The sequence below is a fragment of the Pogoniulus pusillus genome, chromosome 2 (genome assembly GCF_015220805.1).
Source record: "Pogoniulus pusillus isolate bPogPus1 chromosome 2, bPogPus1.pri, whole genome shotgun sequence".
Classification (NCBI taxonomy): domain Eukaryota; kingdom Metazoa; phylum Chordata; class Aves; order Piciformes; family Lybiidae; genus Pogoniulus; species Pogoniulus pusillus.
The window spans coordinates 5266288-5285594 of NC_087265.1; the positions used below are offsets into that span (position 1 = coordinate 5266288).

General features: G+C 52.0%; 1 long non-coding RNA gene across 1 annotated transcript; it reads right to left on the reverse strand.

The window, feature by feature from the left end:
• Positions 1-1436: 1436 nt before the first annotated feature.
• LOC135187541 (uncharacterized) lies at positions 1437-2794 on the reverse strand. Its single transcript, XR_010307361.1, has 3 exons — positions 2751-2794; positions 1714-1807; positions 1437-1621 (listed from the first exon to the last, which is right to left on the reverse strand). It is a non-coding gene; the product is annotated as an uncharacterized LOC135187541 (long non-coding RNA).
• Positions 2795-19307: the final 16513 nt, after the last annotated feature.

Below are 19307 nucleotides of genomic sequence, written 5' to 3' on the forward strand. Positions count from 1 at the left end.
GACTGTGCCAGTGACAGGGCTGAGATTACAGGGCACCACCACTGTCTGGGGCCAGGCTCTTCAAAGTGGTCAGCAGCAATAAGCCAAGGAACTGGAACAGAGAAGGTTTCAGCTCAACACAAGGAGGAGAAACTTCTTTGCAGTGAGGGTGCCAGAGCCCTGAAGCAGGCTGCCCAGAGAGGCTGTGGAGTCTCCTTCTCTGGAGACTTTCCAAACCCACCTGGATGCATTCCTGTGCAGACTACCCTAAGGGATCCTGCCTTGGCAGGGGGTTTGTACTAAATGATCTCTGAAGGTCCCTTCCAACCTTTAAGGTTCTGTGATCTCCATGTGCTGTGGTGCTGATGGAGAGCTTGGTTCTTCCCTCATTTATCCAGAGAGGTAAATGCCTTATCCATCCCACTTCTGCCCACATAGGGAAAAAGAAACAGCTGAAAACACCCCACCAGGGCCTGGGAGCAGAGAGATGGCCAAAAATCATCTCCATCTTCTTAGAGTCTTAGAATCAGTAAGGTTGGAAGAGACCTCCAAGCTCAAACAGTCCAACCTAGCACCCAGCCCTGGCCAATCAACCAGACCATGGCACTAAATGCCTCATCCAGGCTTTGCTTCAACACCTCCAGGCACAGCAACTCCACCACCTCCCTGGGCAGCCCATTCCAATGCCAATCACTCTCTCTGCCAACAACTTCCTAACAACATCCAGCCTAGACCTCCCCTGGCACAACTTGAGACTGTGTCCCCTTGTTCTATTAGTGGTTGCCTGGGAGAAGAGGCCAGTAAGGTTGGAAAAGACCTCTAAGATCATCAAGTCCAACCACCATACTCACTAAACCACTCCAAATCTGCCACATCCATATATATTTTCAACACCTCCTGGCACAGGGACTCCAGCACCTCCCTGGGCAGCCTGTGCCAATGCCTGACCACCCTTGTAGCAAAGAAACTGTTCCTCATCTCCAACCTAAAACTGCCCTGGCACAAGTTCAGGTCTTTTCTTCTTGTTCTATTGCCTGATACTAGAGAGAAGAGCCTAACCCTCACCTCACTGCAAACTCCTTTCAGGAAGCTGCAGACAGCAATGAGGTCTCCCCTCAGCCTCCTCTTCTGCAGCCTAAACACCCCCAGTTCCCTCAGCTGCTCCTCCCCAGCCCTGTTCTCAGACCCATCTTTGCTGTCTTGCTTTAGAACCCACATCACCTCCACGTCCTTCTCAGAGTGAGTGACCCACTGAAAGGACAACATGCTGGCTAGGTGCCCCTGGGATGAGTTTTCCCAATGTTTCTAAAGACCAAAAGGGAACAAATACAACAAAATCCATTTGGAAAACCAACCTCAGCTATCTGCTGCTGTTGGTGGGGAGGGAAAAGCCAAACCTCTTTAATCGAATCGGAGGCCCTGGCTCAGGAGCGGATGGAAAGGGAGAGAGACAGGCATTGATTTTAATCATATTTATTTCTTTTCATAGCTCCTTAAAAACATCTCCTCACAGTTCCAGCTTGTACAAAACAGATCCTTGACCTTGGAGTTAATTGCTTCGAAGCTGTGCTGGTGACTAATGCCTGCAGTGCTCTGCTCCACTCCGTCTCGCCGCTGCCTTGGCCGCGCACATAAGAGGTGCCTAGGAGAGAGGAAAGAGGATGCAGTATGGGTTGGAACAATGCTGTCTGCACCTGAAATCTTTGTGAGGGCACTTGCAGCAAGCTGTGTCACCTTTGGAATTGAGGTTGTCACAATAGTTGGGTGGATAAAGAACTCAATGTCCTGTGGCTTCGCTAATCAGAAGAGGCACAACTGCAACGTGAGCCTGTGAATATAAAGGTGCTCTGCTGAGACCTCTCCTGCAGGGCTGGGGCCAGCTATGGAGGGCTTAATATAGGCAGAGATCTCTTGGAGGAGGTCACAGCAATGCTGGAAAGGCTCTGCTGGGATGCCAGAATGAGAGAGTTGGGCTTGTTCAGCCTAGAGAAGAAAAGGCTGCAGGGAAACCTTCTGGTCACCTTTCAGGGCTTGAAGGAGCTGAGCAGAAAGCTGGGGACAGACTTTTTCCTCAGGGTCTGTTGTGCCAGGACCAGGGGTGATGGTTTGAACTGAAAGAGGGAGACTGAGACTGGAGAAGAGGAAGAAATGTTTGATACTGAGGGTGGTGAGACCTTGGTGCAGAGAGGTGGTAGAAAAGAGGGTTCTTAGGAGTACCCAACATGGGTTGATAGAATAGTACCACAGAATGGGTTAGGTTGGAAGGGACCTCAAAGCTCAGCCAGTTCCAACCCCCTGACATAGGCAGGGACATCTCCCACTAGAACAGGTTGCTCAAGGTCTCATCCAACCTGGCCTTGAACACCTCCAGGGAGGTTGTGGAGGACAGAAGCACACAATGTGATCTTTGATCAGCTGGCTGACTTCTGGAGGTCCTTTCCAACCTCTAAGGCTCTGTGATTAATAGTCATGGTGGTGTTGGGCTGAAGATTGGGCTTGATGATCTTGCAGCCCAATCAGAACAATTCTGTGACAACACACTGCTGTTCCTCCGTGGGGTTCCACTTCAGCCAAGCACTTCAGCTCCTCATAGGCAAGCAGAAAGAAGCAGCTAAACAGAAAGGAGCTTAACCTAAGCAATGAACCCAGCCAGCACCCGTGAGTGATGTTGCAGTTCCATCAAGCCTAGCCCTACATAACCGGGGGGCCACCAGGCCCCCCGGCCTTTGATCACCTCCACCATTCACCCAGTGCACACCATGGGGACTCACCAGTGATGATGGGAGGAGGATCCCTCTGCCCAGCTGGGCAACCTAAGGGCTTCTGCCCTCCCTGGGGCTGATTATAAAGGGGAGTGGGCAGGGAGGGCAAAGTGGTCACACCTGGGGTGGGAGGAGACTCCAACAGGACCCAGGTGCTGTGAGTTTGGGGGAAATGCAGTGCGGGGTTGGGAAAGGGGCAGGCACGGTGGGAGAGGGGAGGTGGTGCTGAAAGGACAGAGGTGGAGAGATAAAGGGTGGAGGTGAAAAGAGGAAGATGGGGGAAGAGGAAGGAGATGGAAAGAAAAGAAGGAAGCTGGAGGGAAAAGGAGGAGATGGACAGGAAAGAAGGAAGCTGGAGGGAAAGGAAGGAGATGGAAAGGAAAGAAGGAAGCTGAAGGGAAAGGAAGGAGAAGGAAAGGAAAGAAGGAAGCTGGAGGGAAAGGAAGGAGATGGAAAGGAAAGAAGGAAGCTGGAGGGAAAGGAAGGAGATGGAAAGAAAAGAAGGAAGCTGGAGGGAAAAGGAGGAGATGGAAAGGAAAGAAGGAAGCTGGGGGGAAAGGAAGGAGATGAAAAGGAAAGAAGGAAGCTGAAAGGAAAGAAGGAAGCTGGAGGGAAAAGAAGATGGGAAGGAAAGGAGGAAGCTGGAGGGAAAGGAAGGAGATGGAAAGAAGGAAGCTGAAAGGAAAGAAGGAAGCTGGAGGGAAAAGAAGGAAGATAGGGGAGAAGTAGGATAAAAAAAATAAGAAAAAAGATAACTGGACTGTACAACAGAAAAGAAAAATCCCAGGTGGCCCTGCTCTGGCAGGGGGCTTGGACTGGACGAGCTCTTGAGGCCCCTTCCAGCCATTCCATGATCCTGTGCTGCATCCCTGGACCTGTGGCAGGTCAGGTTGTTTGGGATGTCCCTGCGGACTGCAGGAGGTTTGGGCTAGATGACCCTGAGCAAGCCCTTCAAACCCAAAGCATTCAGTGATTCTGTGAAACACCCATTTGCTGCAGGAGCTCACAGCCTCTCCATAGAATCATAGAATCATAGAATCAACCAGGTTGGAAGAGACCTCCAAGCTCATCCAGTCCAACCTAGCACCCAGCCCTATGCAGTCAACCAGACCATGGCACTAAGTGCCTCATGCAGTCTTTTCTTGAAGACCCCCAGGGACAGTGCCTCCACCACCTCCCTGGGCAGCCCATTCCAATGCCAATCACTCTCCCTGCCAACAACTTCCTCCTAACATCCAGCTTAGACCTCCCCTGGCACAGCTTGAGACTGTGTCCCCTTCTTCTGTTGCTGCTTGCCTGGCAGAAGAGACCAACCCCACCTGGCTACAGCCTCCCTTCAGATAGTTGTAGACAGCAATGAGGTCCCCCTGAGCCTTCTCTTCTGCAGGCTAAACAGGCCCAGCTCCCTCAACCTCTCCTCATAGGATTTGTGCTCCAGGCCCCTCACCAGCTTTGTTGCCCTTCTCTGGACATGTTCCAGCACCTCAACATCTCTCTTGAATTGAGGGGCCCAGAACTGGACACAGCACTCAAGGTGTGGCCTGACCAGTGCTGAGTACAGGGGCACAAGAACCTCCCTTGTCCTACTGGCCACACTGTTCCTGATGCAGGCCAGGATGCCATTGGCTCTCTTGGCCACCTGGGCACACTGCTGGCTCATCTTCAGCTACTATCTATCAGTACCCCCAGGTCTCTTTCCTCCTGGCTGCTCTCAGCCACTCTGTCCCCAGCCTGTAGTGCTGCTTGGGGTTGTTGTGACCAAAGTGCAGAACCCTGCACTTGGCCTTGTTCAATCTCATCCCATTGGCCTCTGCCCACCCATCCAACCTGGCCAGGTCCCTCTGCAGGGCTCTCCTACCTTCCAACAGATCAACACCTGCTCCTAGCTTGGTGTCATCTTCAGCAGGAGGCCAGAGAGCAGGTAAGAGCTCAGCCTCCACGAAGCACAAGCCGGCAGCAGTGCGGGCTCAGCTTGTACCAGCGAAGTCTGAGTCAGCCTGTGCTGCAAACCCAGCACGAAGGGATAAAATTAGCTCTTTGTGTAAAACACTATAGCATGGTTTAAAATATTTGACAGTAAATATTTTGGGAAGCCTTTTCCAAGTGTATATGCTCAACAAAGAGCATTGCTATGACTCCAAGCGGAATGCTGCTTTGCTGGATTGAGTTCAGCTTTCAGTCGCTGTAGCGGTGGCGTAGAAGGCTCCTGGGTGTTTTTAGGGAGCATCAATCCTTGCTGGTGGTTAACCTTCCTTCACACCTAACCTTCCTTCAAGCTCAGCTTCAAACCAGGCTTTGAGCCACCAACATGGGGATGATTCCAGCCATAAGTGCCTAATCCTGATCCCACTCATTTCAGAGAATCATAGAATGGGTTAGGTTGGAAGCATCCTGTAAAGGTCTCCCTGCAGCCTTTTCTCCTCCAGGCTGAGCAATCCCAGCTCTCTCAGGAGATCCTTCCAACACTCCCAGCATTGCTGTGGCCTCCTCTGGCCCTGCTCCAACAGGTCCCTGCTGAGAACTCCAGAGCTGGCTCAGGCTAAATCAGGATGCTCAGAGCCCTATTGAGCTTGTCAAGGAAAGTCTTCAGGAATCACAGAATTAATCAGGTTGGAAGAGACCTCCAAAGTCATCCAGTCCAACCTATCCATCCAGTCTAACCTATCCAGCCAAGATGATCCACTCCAGCCCTATCCGATCAACCAGACCATGGCCCTAAGTGCCCTATCCAGGCTTTGCTTGATCACCTCCAGGCACAGTAACTCCACCATCTCCCTAGGCAGCCCATTCCAGCCTGGCCAGGTCCCTCTGCAGGGCTCTCCTACCCTCCAACAGATCAACACCTGCTCCTAGCTTGGTGTCATCTGCAAACTCACTCATGCTGGACTCAATCCCCTGGTCCAGACCATCAATAAAGATACTGAACAGGACTGTGCCCAGCACTGATCCCTGGTGCCACCTGCCAACTGGATGTGGCACCATTCACCAGCACTCTAGGTACTGGCTTCTGTGATCCTGCTCTGGCAGGGGGGGTTAGGTGCTAGGTTGGACTGGATGAGCCTGGAGGTCTCTTCCAACCTGGTTGGTTCTGTGATACTATTTAATTAAGTAACTGTCTGAGCTGGGTTTTCACAGCTCCTCCCCCACCTTCTCTAAGACAGTGAACAACCCAGGAATGACCTCTGCACTCCCAAACCACAAAATAAATCTACAGTGGATTTTACCCTCAGATGTTCACAGCAAACCCCTGGGCATTTGAGGGAGAGATTCAGGGCTTTGAGTAGAGCAAGAGCCTAAATCCCTCTTGCCTGTGGCCTGTTCCCTGCAGCACCTCAAGGACACAGGGAATGGAGGAGTCATCACAGGCTCACAGGCTCACAGGATGTCAGGGGTTGGAAGGGGACCCAAGGAGATCATCAAGTCCACCCCCCCTGCCAGAGCAGGACCATACAATCTAGCCCAGGTCACACAGGAACACAGCCAGACAGGCCTTGAGAAGCTCCAGAGAAGGAGACTGCACAACCTCTCTGGACAGCCTGTGCCAGTGCTCTGGGACCCTTATAGGAAAGAAGTTCCCCCTTGTGTTGAGCTGGAACCTGCTGTGCTGCAGCTTCCATCCATTGCTCCTTGTCCTATCCCAGGGAGCAGTGAGCAGAGCCTGTCCCCTCCCTCCTGACCCCCAGCCCTCAGATATTGATAAACATTGATCAAATCCCCTCTCAGTCTTCTCTTCTCCAGACTAAACAGACCCAGGTCTCTCAGCCTCTCCCCATAAGCCTTGCCCTCCAGTCCTCCTAGCCCTCTGCTGGACCCTCTCCAGCAGATCCCTGTCCCTCTTCAACTGGGGAGCCCAAAACTGAAGGCAGTACTCAAGATGAGGTCTCAGCAGGGCAGAGTAGAGGGGGAGGAGAACCTCCCTTGATCTGCTGGACACACTCCTCCTAATGCACCCCAGGATCCCCTTGGCCTTCTTGGCCACAAGGGCACATTGCTGTGCCGTGGTGAACTTGTTATCAGCAAAGATACATCACTAATTTGGTGACATAAATCATGGCAAATGGTCATCTCACCTCACCATCACAGCTACCCAAAAAGACAACTAAAACCCACTCAGAAAAGGCAAGCATTAAAAAAATTATCATCAAACTCTCTCAGCATCAACCTCCTCCCCCCCACCCCCCCCAGCCCATCCCCAGCTCTCCCATCTCTGCTCTTCCCTGAGGAAGGAAGCTTGGTATGGAGGGAGGGGGGGGGGTGGGGGAGGGGAAACCCCAAACCAACAAAACCAAAGCCAAGCAAAGAACAAAATATGGGTTAAGCTGTGATAAAATCACCAGCTGACCTATTCCAAATGACAAGGTTAATGCTCTCCTAATCAATCACCACCCAGCTCGCAACACAGGCGCTTGGTAGGGCTATGGGAGGGGGTTCTGTGTCCATCAGCAGGAAGGCAAAGGCTGTTCCCTACCCTCCCTCACCACCACCACCACCACCTCTCCAGGCCATCTGGGTCTAATCGAGAGTGAGAGGCCCCACTGCCTTCCTGCTCACTATCCCTGCCTCCTTCCACTAAACAAACTGATGTGGAGGGGTATAAAAGCCAAGTGCAAGGTCCTGCAGCTGGGTCGGGGCAATGCCAAGCACCAATGCAGGCTGGGCAGGGACTGGCTGGAGAGCAGCCCTGAGGAGAGGGACTCGGGGGTGCTGCTGGAGGAGAAGCTCAGCATGAGCCAGCAGTGTGCACTTGCAGCCCAGAAAGCCAAGCACAGCCTGGGATGCAGCAGCAGAACTGTGGGCAGCAGTGCCAGGGAGGTGATTCTCCCCCTCTGCTCTGCTCTGCTCTGCTCTGCTCTGCTCTGCTCTGCTGCGACCCCACCTGGATTACTGCATGGAGCCAATGTTACAAGAAGGCTATGGACGTGCTATGGGTGTCCAGAGAAGGGCCATGAGGATGAGCAGAGGGCTGGAGCAGCTCTGCTATCAGGAGAGCCTGAGGGAGTTGGGGCTGTTCATTCTGGAGAGGAGAAGGCTCCCAGGTGACCTTATTGTGATCTTTCAGTATCTTAAGTGAGCTACAAGAAAGTTGTGTAGGGACTTTTTAGGCTGTCAGGGAGTGACAGGAGTGGGGGGAATGGAACAAAGCTGGAAATGGGCAGATTCAGACTGGATGTTAGGAAGAAGTTCTTCAGCATGAGGGTGGTGAGAGCCTGAAAAGGGTTGCCCAGGGAGGTGGTTGAGACCCCATGGCTGGAGGTGTTTAAGGCCAGGCTGGATGAGGCTGTGGGCAGTCTGCTCTAGTGTGAGGTAGCCCTGGGCGTGGCAGGGGCTGGAAGTAGATGATCCTTGTGGTCCCTTCCAACCCTCACTGATTCTATGATTCTGTGGTTCTATGATTCTGTGTGGCTGGGGCCAATCTCTTTTCAGATGTCAACAGCGATAAGACAAGGAGCAACAGCTACAAACTGGAACAGAGAAGGTTTCACCTCCACATGGTGCCTTCCAACCCTGCCTGATTCTGTGATTCTGTGACCTTTGAGGTACCTTTCAACTGCAGCCATCCTGTGGTTCTGTGATGACAGTGGTGCAGCACCACCCAGGTTGCCTAGAGAGCTATAGATGCCCCATCCCTGAAACCACTCCAGGTCAGGTTGTCTGGGGGCTCTGAGCAACCTGCAGATGTCCCTGGTAACTGCATGAAGGATTGAACTAGGTGACCTTTAAAGGTCCATTCCAACCCACACCACTCCATGATGTGATGATGCTACGATCTCCACGTCCTCAGCCATTAACGAAGCCAGCGCCAAGCGGCAGCAAGGAGCCTAACTCACCTCAAATGCTGCATCCTACAGCTGAGACATGCATGATATGCCTGTCCCACCTCCCTCTAAGTGTTTGCTGTTTGCTGTTCCCAGCTGTGCATGTGGGCAAACACAAATCCCAGTAACTGCTGGTGGTTAATCAGAACAATCTCTCTGGACAGAGAGCGTAAACAGCTCGGTGAGTGTATATGCTCAGACGCCACAGGAATGACAGCCACGAGGGTCACCCCTGCCAAGAACCTCTTGTTAGATTGCACTCAACCCCCAAAGAAAAACTCCCTGTGCTTGGAATGCAGGGAATCAGGAGTGATGTGCAAGTAGCTGGTTCCCACCATCTCCCTCTGGGTTAAACTGGGGAGAGAGGGGCAGGGGGAGCGAGGGAACAGCAGGAATCTGCAGCAAACACCCAAGCGAAAGGGGGAGTTTGGTTTGCTGCATATTGACATGAATTCAGCACATCACAAATCATCCTCAGCATTGCTCTTTATCTTTTGGGTGCTCTCCTGGTTTGCTTTTTTTCTTCCCTCTCTCTTCATAGATTCATAGAATCAAGCAGGTTGGAAGAGACCTCCAAGCTCAGCCAGCCCAACCTAGCACCCAGCCCTGGCCAATCAACCAGACCATGGCACTAAGTGCCTCAGACAGGCTTGGCTTCAACACCTCCAGGCACAGCAACTCCACCACCTCCCTGGGCAGCCCATTCCAATGCCAATCACTCTCTCTGCCAACAACTTCCTAACAACATCCAGCCTAGACCTCCCCTGGCACAACTTGAGACTGTGTCCCCTTTTCCTGTTGCTGTTTACCTGAGAGAAGAGCCCAACCCCACCTGGCTACAGCCTCCCTTCAGGGAGCTGCAGACAGCAATGAGCTCTGCCCTGAGCCTCCTCTCTGCAGGCTGCACACCCCCAGCTCCCTCAGCCTCTCCTCACAGGGCTGTGCTCCAGGCCCCTCACCAGCTTCCTTGCCCTTCTCTGGACACCTTCCAGCACCTCAACATCTCTCTTGAATTGAGGTGGAGGGAGAACCCTCTCACCCCACAGCCAACCAGTTTGCAGCCTTGCTGGTCAAGGTGAAAGTGCTAGCAGACAAAACACGTGAGATAAAGCAGCAGGAGAACTTCTGGAAGATATTTATGGACCTTCTCCTCAAATGTGGCAGCATTTTAATCTCTGCCTGTAGTGTTTACATAGTTTCATCTCAGTTTTCCACTCTTCGGCAGGCTGCCGCTGCACATGGGGCTGGGGCTGCTGGTTGTTAGAGCACATCCTACCAACCCTGGCTGTTCTTGGTCCACACAAGGCAGCCAAATCCCTCTTTATGGTCCACCTAAAGGAGATGAGCTGGTAGGGTTTGATAGAAGAGATGTTGCAGAAGCATCTCCCGTGTGCCTAAGTAGTTACTGCTGCTTTATGGGGTTGTGGGTCTTAAAATGGGCAGATAAATGCTGAGCAGTGAAAGGCTGCCAGACCTGGGCCTGGAGAAGGACAAGTCAGCTCCATATTCTATTTTTCCTTCCCCTCATCATCCCAGGGCTTCTTCATAATGTTTTAAGGCTCTAGAAATGTCAATGTCTCCATCAGCAGGGAGATGAAGGGACAGAGTAGACCCCCAGCCAGTTTGCTGATGATACCAAGCTGGGAGCAGCAGCTGATACCCTGCCAGGCTGTGCTGCCATTCACCCAGACATAGACAGGATGAAGAGTTGGGCACAGGGCAATGTCATGAAGTTCCACAAGGGTAAGTGCAAGGTCCTGCAGCTGGGTCGAGGCAATGCCAAGCACAAATGCAGGCTGGGCAGGGACTGGCTGGAGAGAAGCCCTGAGGAGAGGGACCAGGGAGTGCTGCTGGATGAGAAGCTCAGCATGAGCCAGCAGTGTGCACTTGCAGACCAGAAAGCCAACCAGAGACTGGGCCACAGCAGAAGTGTGGCCAGCAGGACCAGGGAGGTGATTCTCCCCTTCTAGTCTGCTCTGCTGAGACCCCACCTGGAGTACTGCAGCCAGGTCTGGAGCCCTCACTACAAGGGGGATGTGGAGAGGCTGGAGTGTGTCCAGAGCAGGGCCAGGAGGATGCTCAGAGGGCTGCAGCAGCTCTGCTGTGAGCACAGACTGAAAGAGTTGGGGCTGTGCAGGCTGGAGAAAAGGAGGCTCCCAGGTGACCTTCTGGTGGCCTTCCAGGGTCTGAAGGGACCTACAAAAAAGCTGGGCAGGGACTTTTCAGGCTGTCAGGGAGCGACAGGAGTAGGGGGAATGGAGCACAGCTGGAGGTGGGGAGATTGAGACTGGAGGTGAGGAGGAAGTTGTTGAGCATGAGAGTGGTGAGAGGCTGGAATGGGTTGCCCAGGGAGGTGGTTGAGGCCTTGTCCCTGAAGGTGTTTCAGGATGAGGCTGTGTGCAGCCTGCTCTAGGGTAGGGTGTCCCTGGGCATGGCAGGGGATTGGAACTGGCTGCTCCTTGTGGTCTCTTCCAATCCTGATTCTGTGATTCTAAGTGTAGGGTCCTGTGCCTCTAGAGGAACAACTCTGCACCAGTAGAGGTGAGGGCTTGAGCTGCTGGAAAGCAGCTCCGCAGAGAAGGACCTGGCACTGCTAGTGGATAAGTGCAGTGTGAGTTAGCAATGTGCCCTCATGGCAAAGAAGGCAAATGGCATCCTAGGGTGCACTAAGAAGAGTGTAAGCAGTGGGTCAAAGGAAGTTCTTCTTGCCATCCAGTCTGCCCTACTGAGGTCACAGCTGGAGTCCTGGGTGCAGTTCTGGGCTCCCCAGTTCAAGAGGTACAAGGAACTACTGGAGAGTCAAGCAGAGGCTACGAAGATGCTAAGGAGCCTGGAGCATCTCTGTGAGGAGGAAAAGCTGAGAGCCCTGGGGCTGTTGAACCTGGAGAAGAGCAGCCCCAGAGGAGGTCTTCTCAATGTTGATCAACTCTTAAAGGGTGGGAGGCACAACAGGATGAGGCCAGACTCTTGTCAGTGGTGCCCAGCAGCAGGACATGGAGCAATGAGTACTAACTGGAACCCAGAAGGTTCCATCTGAAGATGAGGAGAAACTTGTTTGGTGTGAGGGTGCTGGCACCCTGGAGCAGGCTGTCCAGAGACATTGTGGAACCTCCTTCTCTGGAGAGCTTCCAACCCCAGCTGGCCATTGTGATGCTGGGCAAGCTGCTGTGGCTGCCCCTGCTTGAGTATGAGTTTGGGCTGGATGACCTCCAGAGGTCCCTACCAACCCCCACCGTGCTGCGTGATCCTTTGCAAAGGCTGCTGAAGCAGTGCTGGGAAGGAAGCTCAGCACATTTCCACTCTGCTCCCTCCTGTACATCTCTCAGCTGCTAAAAATAGTTTGCCTTGTTTAAAGAAGGGTGAGCAGAGAGCCCTGAGATTCCCTCGCCGCTTAAAGATGCGCGGATGAAAGACTTGGAAAGCGCAACTTAGACAATAGGAATGGTTCTGGCTAAGTGATTTATTACCTTGAGCAGACCCTCTTTGATTTCTCTATTTCTTTCTTCCTTTACTTCCCCTCCTCCCCAGCTGTCCCCACTGCCTGCTGACGTTTCCATCAGGGATGGCACCGCTCGCTCGTCGGCAGAGCAGGGGGAGGCAGATCCACACAAATCTCCCCTCGCCGAGGTCCTTCCGTGTGCTGACAGCACCGTGAAGATCCATCAGGGTGGATGAAGGCTCCTGAGACCTGTTTGATTTATATCCCAGCTGGGGCACAGTAAGAATGAAAATCAGAATACCAACCTCAACGTCCCAGCCCTGCTCAGGTCACTCATTGTTTTCTTCTCCTCCCTAACGATTCATAGGATCATAGAAGCAGTCAGGGTTGGAAGGGACCACAAGGATAAGTCAGTTCCAACCCCCCTGCCATGCCCAGGGACACCCTACCCTAGAGCAGGCTGCACACAGCCTCAGCCAGCCTGGCCTTAAACACTTCCAGCCATGGGGCCTCAACCACCTCCCTGGGCAACCCATTCCAGCCTCTCACCACTCTCATGCTCAACAACTTCCTCCTCACAGCCAGTCTCAATCTCCCCACCTCCAGCTTTGCTCCATTCCCCCCGCTCTTGTCACTCCCTCATAGCCTGAAAAGTCCCTCCCCAGCTTTTTTGTAGGTCCCTTCAGACCCTGGAAGGCCACAAGAAGGTCCCCTGGGAGCCTCCTCTTCTGCAGCCTGCACAGCCCCAACTCTTTCAGTCTGTGCTCACAGCAGAGCTGCTGCAGCCCTCTGAGCATCCTCCTGGCCCAGCTCTGGACACACTCCAGCATCTCCACATCCCCCTTGTAGTGAGGGCTCCAGACGTGGCTGCAGTACTCCAGGTGGGGTCTCAGCAGAGCAGAGCACAGCAGAGGGGGAGAATCACCTCCCTGGCCCTGCTGGCCACACTTCTCCTGCTGTGGCCCAGGCTCTGGTTGTCTTTCTGGGCTGCAAGTGCACACTGCTGGCTCCTGTTGGGCTTCTCATCCAGCAGCATCCCCAAGTCCCTCTCCTCAGGGCTTCTCTCCAGCCAGTCCCTGCCCAGCCTGTATCTGTGCTCGGGATTGGCAAGAGCCAAGGAGCTTTTCCATGCACCAAGATATTTATGGCATTATGTAGCAGATAAAAGGAGAACTTTGGGAAGCAGAAGGGGGGGAGGGGGAATAAAATCCATTTATTATCCTTTCAGTGAGAAATTTCTGAAGCTACAGTGGTCCTGATGTGGGGCTGGGTAGGGAAGGGGGGTAGGGGGAAGGAGGAAATGTCGATGCAGACCCCAATGTTTCCCTTGGTAGATCAGCGACGCCGAAACACCGCGGGCAACGTTTGCAAATGACATAAGTCAGCAGACACAATGGTATGGTTTCCAGGGAAACCCAACCTTGGCCTTTAGTCCCATATTTCAGCAGGTTTCATTATCCTCCCTGGATTTTGTATAATGAATTGGCTGTTGATGGATGCTGCTGCTGCTGCTGCTGCTTCCTCCATGCCTCGCCTCGTTTACGGAGGTTTCCGCTCTAGCCCAGTCGAAATGGGGTGGAGGTCTCAGTGGAGATGTGGGCAGTGGTGCCTCTTTGGAAAGGGTTACTCCTGGGTCCAGACTGCAGCATATTGAAGGCCCTGGTGAGTCAGTTGAGGTCTTTTTTCTTTCTTGAAGGCAGTTTGTCAGCTCTCTGCATAAACAAGAGGGATTTATTGCTTTCTCATACCTTTCCTGCCCCGAAACCCTCATTCAGGCAGTCATGTGGAAGAGCTTTGTATATTGCACCATCCCTATCTCATATTGGCTTCTTCCAGCTGATTGCTTTATTAATTATCCATAGAACCACTGATACTAAACAGGGTTTAATGAGTGTCTCCTGACTGCCATTATCTGCTGAGGTTTCCGCACGGACAACTCTGGCTTGCATAGCACCAGCTCCTGCTCCAAGGTGGAGTTCACAAAGCATAAAACCTGGAGCAAAGCTGCTTTTAACCACAAAATCCATGCTGAAGCCATTGGGGTTTTTTTAAGGAAAGACTCCCATGAAATCTAGCCCAAGTCATAGAATGGTTTAGGTTGGAAGGGACCTCAAAGATCTAGTTTCAACCCCCCCCCCACACACACGCACAGACAGGGACACCTCCCACTAGAACAGGTTGCTCCAATGGGAAGATTTTGCTGGTCAAATTTGCTTTAAGAACACAAAAGCAAGTCCAAAGCAGATGACAGAGGCTGGGGCAAACCTGTAGTTGATGTGCTGAGGTCAGCCATACCCACATTGAGTTTAGAGGGGTTTTCATGACCATGAGCTTAGACATTATAGAGCCATCCCTGCCTCTCCCAGCACAAATTGCTGGAAATAGCTTTTTTTCTCACCATTTTAACCTGGGAAATAGAATGATGAATCACAAAATCACAGAAACCTTCCAGTTGGAAAGCCTTCCAGGATCATCAACTCCAACCATTATCCTTACTCTACAAAGTTCACCCTTGAACCATATCCCCAAGCACCACATCCAAACGACTTTAAAACACATCCAGGGTTGGTGACTCCACCACCTCCCTGGGCAGCTCATTCCAGTGCCTGACCACTTTTGATGGGAAAAAATGTTTCCTAGTATGCACTCTAAACCTATCCAGTGGCAGCTTGAGGCCATTCCCTCTTGTTCTATCACCATTTACATGTGAGAAGAGACCAGCAGCAGCCTTTCCACAACCTCTCAGGTAGCTGTAGACAGTGCTGAAGTCTCTCCTCAGCCTCCTCTGTTTCACACTAACCATCCCCAGCTCCTTCAGTCACCCTTCATAAGGTTTATTCCCCAGGCCCTTCCCCAGCTTCATTGCCTTCCTTTGTGCTGGCTCCAGCACCTCCACATCTCTCTTGTAATGAGGTGCCCAAAACTAAACACAATACTTATGGTGTGGAAGAGTAGTGAGCTGTGGGAGAGACTTCCAAAGGTAAAAACTACTCCCCAAAAACCTGGCTGCTGTGTGTATGCAGTTACTGTGGTGTTTAAAAACCAGTTACAGGACTAGAGCACAGCTGGAGGTGGGTAAGTCCAGTCTGGATGTGAGGAGGAAGTTGTTGAGCAGGAGAGTGGTGAGAGGCTGGAATGGGTTGCCCAGGGAGGTGGTTGAGGCCCCATGGCTGGAAGTGTTTAAGGCCAGGCTGGCTGAGGCTGTGTGCAGCCTGCACTAGGGTAGGGTGTCCCTGGGCATGGCAGGGGGGTTGGAACTGGCTGCTCCTTGTGGTCCCTTCCAACCCTTCCTGATTCTGTGATTCTGTGAATCAGGCTCTAAATTCATTCCCTGAGGTCACCTGCTGCAGGTGTAGATATGGCCTGGAACACAAACCCTATGAGGAGAGGCTGAGGGAGCTGGGGGTGTGCAGCCTGCAGCAGAGGAGGCTCAGGGCAGAGCTCATTGCTGTCTGCAGCTACCTGAAGGGAGGCTGTAGCCAGGTGGGGTTGGGCTCTGCTGCCAGGCAAGCAGCAAGAAAAGAAGGGGACAGAGTCTGAAGTTGTGCTAGGGGAGGTCTAGGCTGGATGTTGTTAGGAAGTTGTTGTCAGAGAGAGTGATTGGCATTGGAATGGGCTGCCCAGGGAGGTGGTGGAGTCGTTGTGCCTGGAGGTGTTGAAGCCAAGCCTGGCTGGGACACTTAGTGCCATGGTCTGGTTGATTGTCTAGGTCTGGGTGCTAGGTTGGAGTGGCTGAGCTTGGAGGTCTCTTCCAACCTGCTTGATTCTATGGTTCTATGATTCTACCAAGAGATAGGATGAAAACACATCTCACCATCACTGAGAGCCCTGGGGCTGTTCAGTCTGGAGAAGAGAAGGCTGAGAGGAGATCTGATCCATGTGTACAAATACCTGAGGGGTGGGGGTCAAGTGCCTGGGGCCAAGCTCTTTTCAGTGGTCAGCAGCAATAAGCCAAGGAGCAACAGCTACAAACTGGAACAGAGAAGGTTTCAGCTCAGCATGAGGAGAAACTTCTTCCAGTGAGGGTGCCAGAGCCCTGGAGCAGGCTGCCCAGAGAGGCTGTGGAGTCTCCTTCTCTGCAGACTTTCCAAACCCACCTGGATGCATTCCTGTGTGACCTCCCCTAAGGGATCCTGCCTTGGCAGGAGGGTTGGACTCAATGATCTCTGAAGGTCCCTTCCAACCTCTAATGTTCTGTGATTCTGTGGTTCTGTGATCACCAAAATCCTTGTCCGCAACTACCTGTGCTGTACCTACCTAATCTGCACCTACCTAATCCGTGCAGCTACCTGTGCCTGCACCTACCTAACCTGAGCTCCAAAGAAAAGATGCTCTCCTTTTAAATCTTGGCCTCTTCCTCTGCTCTTTTCCTTCTGTTTAGCAAACACTCTGAGACATTTCTTTCTTCCTGCGGCGTTCTGCGGCGCGGGCCAAGATTTGACAAGTGACTCATCATCTGGAGTGCCAAGGGCGAGAAATGTTATGTTAGAAATCAAATCCTCCACACATTCAGAAAACAAATCCCCTTTAAAGGGTCTCCTGAGGTGCTTCCCAAAAGGAAAGTGTTTGCAATGAAGTCACGCAACAAAAATGTTGGCTCCCGCGCCTGGCGGCTGAGCCTTCTTTCATCTTCTCCTGGTTAATATTGGTAGTGGATTTGGGAATCTCGAGCAGCTTCACTCTTTTCACCTCATAAATGAGCTGACAACAAACCAGAAAACCTATTCTTTTTAGTTCAGTTGTGTGGCTTGGGGTGGTTGGAGCAGCCCTATTAAAATCCAAACCAACCCAGGAGCTTGGTTCGAATCCGCTCTTCGTTTTCAGATGCCTGTGGTTGGTGTCTCTGAGCAATTAGGGTGATGGTGGAGCACACAATTTGCTCTGCAGGCTTGCTCCTTTTGTGTTTCCCTTGTGTATTTCATCCTGTAGACATTTCCACTCTTCTAGCTTTTGCCCCCTTGTATTTTTGGATTCTAAACCCAACAAACTCCATAACCACTAATAGGATCCTGGTGCAATGGCATCACCCTGGAAGCACATCAAGGGGATGAAGCTCAGAGCAACCTTCACCTGCTCTTAATTTACTGCAAGTGCAATTACAGTTTTATCTGAGGTCTTTCTCTTTCTTGTGTTTCACTGCTCTGTGTCTTCACCAAGCATGGTTGGACATGATGGTTAGAGGTTTTTTTGTCCTATTGAAACAATTCTCTGAAGGAAAGGAGAGGATTTCTCTACTTTGCACAGAATTTAGAGGCACAAAGGCTCTCGTGGAGGAATTTCCTCTCTGAAAGGAACTCCTCTGGAAGCTTCTTGTCAGTTCATCACAGTTTTCCCATCTGAAAAACAAACAAGAGAGGGATGGGTAATAAAATGAGAGGAGATTCTAAGTGCAACATGTCCCTCTTGGGGCATTTTGTCTTCTCAGATTGGAATATGATGGGTTTATTTGGAGTTTTGGCTTCAGAATGAAGTCCTATTCCCTTACAGTTTTCATAGGGCCATAGAGTGGTTTGGGTTGGAAGATCAAAGATCATCTAGTTCCAACCCCCCCTGCGATGGGCAAGGACACCTTCCACTAGCCCAGATTGCTCAAGGTCTCATCCAACCTGGCCTTGAATGCTTTCAGAGAAGGAGCATCTACAACCACCCTGGGCAACCTGTGCCAATGTTTCACCACTCTCACTGGAGAGAATTTCTTCCTAATCTCCAGTCTCAATCTCCCCTCTGCCTGCTCAAAACCATCACAGAATCACAGAATGTTAGAGACTGGAGGGGACATCCAGAGATCATCCAGTCTGGCCCCCCTGCCAAGGCAGGATCCCCTGGGATAGTCTGCACAGAGATACATCCAGGTGGGTTTGGAAAGTCAATATCAAGTCCAATCTTCTACCAAACATCTTCATAGAATCATAGAATCAAGCAGGTTGGAAGAGACCTCCAAGATCATCAGGTCCAACCTAGCATCCAGACCTAGACAATCAACCAGACCATGGCACTAAGTGCCCCAGCCAGGCTTGGCTTCAACACCTCCAGGCACAGTGACTCCACCACCTCCCTGGGCAGCCCATTCCAATGTCAATCACTCTCTCTGCCAGGAACTTCCTCCTAACATCCAGCCTAGACCTCCCCTGGCACAACTTGAGACTGTGTTCCCTTCTTCTGTTGCTGCTTGCCTGGCAGAAGATACCAACCCCCATTTCCTAAAGTACCACAGGATCACAGAATGGCAGGGGCTGGAAGGGACCTCCAAAGCTCAGCCAGTCCAACCTCCCTGCCAGAGCAGCATAGCCTAGAGCAGGTCACACAGGAACACATCCAGGCAGGTCTTGAACATCTCCAGAGAAGGAGACTCCACAACCCCCCTGGGCAGCCTACTCCAGGGCTCTGTCCCCCTCAATGTAAAGTTTCTCCTCACATTGAGGTGAAATCTATGTTCAAGTTTGTTGTTCTATGCTCCTATCACTACAAGCCCTTGTTAAAAGTCCCTCCCCAGATTTCCTGCAGCCTTCTTCAGGTACTATAAGACCATTGTGAGGTCTCCCTGAAGCCTTCTCTTCTCCAGGCTGGACAGCCCCAACCTTGTCCCCACAGCAGAATCCCTCCAGCTGTCTGACCATCTCCTTGGCCTCCTCTGGACCCAGTGCACAGGAGAGCCACAAGAGCAGCCAAGCTCATTCTTTAGCTGCTTTATTTGTGCATCACCATCAGGAAAGTAAGCTTGGCTCCAAAGGGAAGGCTTCAAACCAGATTGCAGTAGCTGTTTGATCTGATACACACAATAAACATCATGTAAACACCAGGTGGAAAAAAACCCCAGACAGCTCTGGGAAGTGCTTAAAGAGGCCTTCTGTGGCTTGTGGCTGCTCTGCTGGGGAATTAGAGAATTTGAAGTCTCTGTAAACGAGGCAGAACAGCAAGAAGCCTTTTACGTTCTGAGTGTTTCCAGCAGCTTGGCTTTTTGCTCCTGCTGTGGATTTGCTCTCCATCAAGGAAGGGAGACTACAGAATGCCAAGGTGGTGTGGGTTGAAAGGGACCTCTGGAGATCATTCACTACAACTCCCCAGCTTAATCAGGGGCACCCACAGCAGCTTGCCCAGCAGCACAGTGTCCAGCTGGGGTTGGAAGCTCTCCAGACAAGGAGACTCCACAACCTCTCTGGGCAGCCTGCTCCAGGCCTCCAGCACCCTCACACCAAAGAATTTTTCCAGGTGGAACCTCCTGGGTTCCAGTTTGTGCCCACTGCCCCTTGGCCTGTCACTGGGCACCACTGACAAGAGTCTGACCCCAGCCTCTTGCAGTATGTTGCCACA